Source organism: Sinocyclocheilus anshuiensis, unplaced genomic scaffold (genome assembly GCF_001515605.1).
Source record: "Sinocyclocheilus anshuiensis isolate Anshui unplaced genomic scaffold, SAMN03320099.WGS_v1.1 scaffold580, whole genome shotgun sequence".
NCBI classification, from domain to species: Eukaryota; Metazoa; Chordata; class Actinopteri; order Cypriniformes; family Cyprinidae; genus Sinocyclocheilus; species Sinocyclocheilus anshuiensis.
The window spans coordinates 37,193-43,678 of record NW_015554099.1 but is presented as its reverse complement, the minus strand read 5'-3'; the positions used below and the strand labels follow the sequence as shown (position 1 = coordinate 43,678).

Below are 6,486 nucleotides of genomic sequence, written 5' to 3'. Positions count from 1 at the left end.
GTCCCCCTGCTCTGCACACGCTCTGCATCTCTCTCTCTCTCTCTCTCTCTCTCTCTCTCTCTCTCTCTCTCTGCCCTACAGGGAAAAATTTGATTTGCATCAGGAAGTGAAGTACATTGAAATAATGTGTCTTTATCACAGCAGATATTGAGAGATTTACTCCCAATTTTCCTCAGATCTGCACACGGTGCAAAATTCAGCGACACATCTGCCGTGTTCCCTGATATCCTAACAACCAGATCTTAATGCAACACCTATCGCTCCCCGATATCTGAGAGCTCGGAATAAAACCCTCCAATTACATATTTACACCAGGTGTATTTTGCAATTCTGCAAGTTTTGCGCTCTCTGATACGGTGGCCAAGATTTAAGGACGTATCAATTGCCTGTGTTAGATCCAAATGAAGTCTGTTCAGAGTAAATGTCACCACGCTGTGCAAAACTTCATATTGTTAATGTCAGCAAAATGAGAGCTCCCAGAGAAAAAAATAATAATAATGAGTTTCTTCTTTTTATATAGCGCTCTCTTTATGATTGCGTTGTTCCAAATCAGGTTTCATGTAATTTTCCTTTATGCTTTCAAAATGTGTAGTTTTCTAAAAACAATCTAATATATAATTTCAATATCCAGACATAAAACATTTTTAAAAGCACCAGAGGTTTTTCTATGTTTTTATTCTCTTTGATCATCACTTCAAATGACATGTGTATTAAAAATGATGTATTTTCTTATGAAACAGACACTGCAGTAATTGAATCCAAGATCAAAAATAGATGGAAGCATTTTAATAGAATAATTTGATTTATTATATAAATATTTTTTTATATATTATTTAATAATAATTTACAGAGATTTATATCAGTTTATTTTCCTGTCTCTGTTTTAGTAAAATTGCCTCCAAGTTGTTTAAGAGCTACACAAAGTCAATTTATAAAGTTAAATTCATCACAGACTTCTTTCTTTGAATATAAATTGGAATAATAACGTGGTTTAAAAACAGGCCAATGATGAAAGCACATAGCGAAGCACATTTGACTCTTGTGCATTCAAACTATGTATGTTTAATACCATCAGTGCCCATGTAATGATGAACTCCACGGAACAATGTAATAAATTTAGCTTGTGAACCATGACAAGGTCAGAGGTCAGAGAAGTGCTGCCTGCCGCTGGAGCACCGCTTGACAGGAAATAAACGATGCGTTGTAAACAAATCGTGTTATTGCTTTAATTCATGCAACCTAATTTGATTTGGCGGGAGAGGAGTTCTTCAGAAGGAGCCGACGAGAGACACACGGACATCTTCCCTCACGCATCTCTGCCGTACCTGTAACCGCATTACGATGGTCTGCAGTGTCTCACGGGGTAGACAGACTACCCTCCGAAGTTCATCAACACTTCCCCGCTATTTCAGGACAAACTGAGTAATAACGAAGCTAATCGAGTTTGACTGGGTGGCTGGGTGGACTCCAGGTCTTACAGAAAAAGGAGAACAATCGCCACAAATAATCGAATAACCGATCGAATGAACGCAATCAAACTATACAACGGGAAAGATTGGAAAATAAACACCTTTCTTCGATGAGCAGAACGACCAATTTCTTGTGGCATACTACAGGAAACGACACAACACACAATTTCCTCATTAAGTTATAGGTATAAATGCTTCAAAGCATGAAATTACCCTTGAGCCCCCTTCTAAAAAATAACCTGGTTTGCAAATAAATGATCCATGCAAAGCAGTAAAATGCACATTATTAAAATAATAGGAGGGATTTAATTTGCATCCGCAAACTATTCAACGCACATGGAACAGCCACCCCATTCTTTCCTCCTTTGTTATTTCATTAGTGAATGATTCAAGTGAATATCCAATGCTATCTCAAACCAATTCGTACGTATTTTACAAGGTGGCTAATTCGTACGTATTCGTACGATTTTGTACGATCTGTCTACACCCCAGTGACGAGTAGGTTTAGGAGCAGGGTTAGGGGTAGGTCTTTCGTACTAATTCATACGAATTGGGGAACTCGTAGAATACACACGATTTAGCAAACATTTTACGAATTCATACGAGTGAGGTCATACAAATTCGTACGAAATAGCCACCTCGTAAAATATGTACAAATTGCCATGAGATTGAGTTGGAATATCATGGTGTCAAGGTCGTGTTCAAGTTGTTCGCCAAAGTTTGACACTGTTGTGGCTTTTCCTTTCATTATGAACTCATCAACTCTCTCTCTATCCTTCTTCGTCGCTTTCATTCTCCATATTGTTTTTCACATTCTCCGAAGTAAAGACACATAGCCGACAATGTTCAGACACAATAAAACCCTCCTCTCTCTCTTTGATATTGGGCGAACGTCCCATCTGGTCCAAATTGAGAGAAATGACTGGCCATCCATGCTAAGATCTACATTACACCTGAGTTATAGCCACCATTTGCAATTCAGAGTGGCTCTTTGGAGACTTCACCACCTTGGAAACGCACCCATCAGAGCTGGGGTACACAACACAATCAGGTAGATTTACTGTGCTGGGAAAGAGGCTTCAGGAGATTGTGGGCCACATGAGGGCAGGCCGTCCCAAACTCCCATTCTCGCAAAGGCCCTACTGGGCCACATTCAGCCACACTTAATGAGAGAGGCCTAGATAGAGAGACAGGAACAGAATGAGAGAACGAGACTGAGAGAATACTCGTGTGATTAAAACAAAGCCGAAATCCCCAATCCTATATTTTTATATTTGTCCAAAAAGTTGGCGTTCGGACAAGCATCTCCAACACAGCTCATGCCCTCTCGATGCCCTCAAATGCTGTTTTGTCAAAGGAAAGTGGACCATTTAAGTTTTCTTAGGGAGTGAAAAACAGTGTAGTGATCAGAAACAAGGTTTTGATTGGTAACAACAATAAAAGCAAAACAAAGAAACTTTAAAAAAAGATGTACAATCGAGAGAATATGGGAAAACGAAGATCTGATTTGGTCTATAAAAGGACCACAAAGTATATACTGTGTAAAAATGAAGAAACGTCTGTGTTCCATTGTGAACATTTCTTTCTTTCTTTTTTTCTTTGAGAGCACAAAGCTGTATCAAAGACCTTCAAAGTAGACCTTACGTAAAGATAAAAACATACAGAAAAGTAAAAAAGGCATGGGACTGCAATATGAAAAGGCTGTGCTATTCATTACATAAGGTGGCAGGTGCAATGCGTAAGCCAAACGTGAGTCAAAGAGGAATAAACAAAAAGAGCTGGAAAACAGAGCTGCGGCTTTGTGATGGTTAGGGATCAGATATTAGCAGGAAGATGAAAAAAAAATCGTACAAAAAAGGAGGGCTCCGAAACATTAATCAAACTCTTCACCTAGTGGGCAGCCATATGGCTGAACAGCATGCGTATCGCACAAACTTGCTGATCTCCAGTAACAGGGTGCAATTAATTCCGCTGGCTGCATCCAGCGCGGACTACCAGTTAAGAGCACCGGGAGTACGGAGGAACAGGGAAAAAAAGTGCTGCACCTCTTTTTTCTGCCCAAAAAGCAGAGGGTTCAAACGCTGAGTGATGAATGAGGAGGTGGTTAGGGCCCTCTCCCAACCGAGACTGCGCAGGAATGGAGAGATCAGCCGTGAGGAGGATAGGGAGGCAAGGCACAGAGATATAAGATGTATAGATTTGGAAAAACTCTATTGTAGAACAAAACAAAACCCTGCATTACTGGAGGTGAGTTTTGGTTCCCAAAGTACATCACTCCCAAAATATCTAGCTGTAGAGTTCAGCACCATGGACAGGGGACAAAACAATTCTCTAACACAACAATAAAACAAGATATGCCACATCCCCCAGCACATTATTAGTCTACTTCTACAGGACACATGAACATGAAAACTTTGTCCATTTTTCTCAAACATTTAAAAATCTCCATTACTTGTTATTCCACAACTTGTAAAAAGACAAAGGGAAATCTGGCATTATATTCAATGGTGCAGGAAAAAAGGAACATGAACATTTTCATAAATTCAACCAGAAACATAACAAAAATCTCAAGATCTACTTCCGTGCTGCCTGCATATTCCCATCCCATCCTGACCCACTGCAGTCCACCCACAAATCCATACATTACGCAATTTTTTACGCAAACCACTGCAGACCTATGAGTGATGGAGTACACAAATAAACAAGTGTACAGTAGCAAGTTGGGTAGTAGTCCACAGAGCACCAGTTCGGTCTCGGTTCGGTGCATCAGTTCGGTGCATCCCCCATTTTGGGACTCACAGCTGAAAATGACCTACCTAACTTAAAATTGTAACAGTTCCTGACAACAGTGTGCTACACACACAATTTTGGTGTCTTTGTAAAGAAGACCCTTTGGGCTTTACTATCCATCATCCAACGTTGATAATGCTCAAAAAGATAAAAAGTTATAGACACTAAAGTGCCTTGAAAAAAATTGTACCACAATTAATTTTTTTTATTATTATTTCATATACAAATACATGAAATCAGTCCTGGAGCAATCCATAAAAGTAATGGATTGAAAGTCACATGTCTCATGAGTTTATATTTCAAATCTGAAGAAGATACTATGAAAAATTAGATTCCTGAAACCATTTTTCTGAGACTATGTCTAGTTTAGGTAACTAAACTCTGCAGGGCAGTGCCCCAGGGTTGGGTTTGAGGAATCCTGCCCTACACTCTTGTGGACTTGCAAACAAAGTCCCTGCAGTACAATCTGCTATGACTCATCAGGATGACAAGTTGCATGGACTGTTAGGTAGTAGACCACCATGAAGTACGCACCAGTCCAGGCTTCTCACAAATGAACATTGAGGGTAGACCCATAAAATGACAAAGTGGGACAACCCTACAGCCTGACATCAAGTGCCCCATTTGGGTCTCTTTTTTTTCCCCTTGTGGTGTAATCAGCTTGTATAACTGATGCCCGTCCACTGCCGAGACTTCTTCTGTCACAGGGTTAGACTTTATAATCATCCCTTACAAATTCCTCCCAAAACTGCTGGCTTTGTTTTCCTGCAAAATTAGAAGCTCTTTTACATGCTTAATGAGCTTGAGAGGCCTACGCTCATAACCTGGAATATTTTAGTTTTGTAAATGAGAGGGAGTTGCCTATTCCCCTGGCCCTCTCCTCCGCCTGGCCCATACCAATATCCGAAACGATTTTGGAGATGTTTCCTTCATTAGAATATACTCCTCCTCCCAAGACTCTTTTTGCATTTTGAGCTTTTGCTTTATGATCCTTGTGGGACGCCATTAATGAGAGGAACTCCACGTCTCTCAACTTACTGTGAGGACAGGTCTACATTTCTCCACTTCTGCTGAAGTCCAGCAGGCTATAACGGAATAATGAGCTGCATTCATCACAGGCATGGCATCCGCACACACTCATAGACACACGCAAGCGGAAACAAGACACAACCAGTCGTCACACTTAATCTCTCTGAAGGAGAACAGAAAGCAACACTGCCTCTCAGAGCAGACTGACAAAGTCTGTAAGTGACACAAACCATAAAAAAGCAGTAATTACAATGAAAATATATGATATGCAATCCAAGAACAATTTGAATTGTAGTATGTCTCCTTATTCACTGGCAGTGAAACATTATTCTCAAAGGTCTTCTCTTCTGTTAAATAGTCATAGAGAAGCCGCCAATAAGTGCTGTAGTGGGGTCAGCAATGTGTTAATGTAATAGCATATAAAAACATGGAAAATATTAAAGGGGTCATATGATGCGATTTCTATTTTTCCTTTTCTTTAGTGTGTTATGCAGCTATTTGTGCATGTATAAGATCTGCAGAGTTACAAATCTCAAAGTCTCCCACAAAAGGATTGATTCTATCTAAAAGAGAAGGCTGATCCAGACCGGGCTAAAACGCCTCATTCAAACACGCCCCCACATGTCTACGTCACGATGTGGAAATATTTGAGTAATGCCGCTCAAATGTTCATGCAAAGAAAGAAGGCGTGGTTTCAGGAACCGCAGTAGTGTTGATGCAGCCATGTCAGGGAGACACTGTGTGTTACTGTGCGAAAGCAAAAGCACTTTATTTAGCCTTCCGAAAGTAGATGCAATGAGGAATCATTGGTTAAGATGTATTTACAACAGAACTGCACAACCCAGATGTTCGAATTTGTGCAACGCATTTTATGGACGACAGTTTTGTGAACCTAGGAGAGTAGCCTACAAGGCTGGCTGTGCAAATGCTATTTCACAAAAAAAAAATGGGTCAATTCCGACTTTGCTATGACAATATGGCACTTATTCTGAATCAGCTACTGTGAGTATGTTTTCTTAAAGGGGTCATATGATGCTGCATGCACTTTTACAAGTTGTTTGAACTGAAATGTGTGTTGGCAGTGCGTGTACACAACCACCCTAAAATGATAAAAATCCACCAAGTGTTTTTTTTTTAATCTGCTCAAATCTTTACCCCTTTCTCAAATCGAGCTGATCTCAGATGCCTGTCTGTGTGA

The 6,486-nt window shown here is 40.1% G+C and overlaps 1 protein-coding gene across 3 annotated transcripts in view; it reads right to left on the bottom strand.

Annotated features, from left to right (window-relative positions):
- LOC107669551 (WW domain-containing oxidoreductase-like) overlaps positions 1-6,486 on the bottom strand; it is a 265,566-nt gene that overhangs the window by 221,948 nt on the left and 37,132 nt on the right. The gene's annotated exons all lie outside the window — the stretch shown is intronic.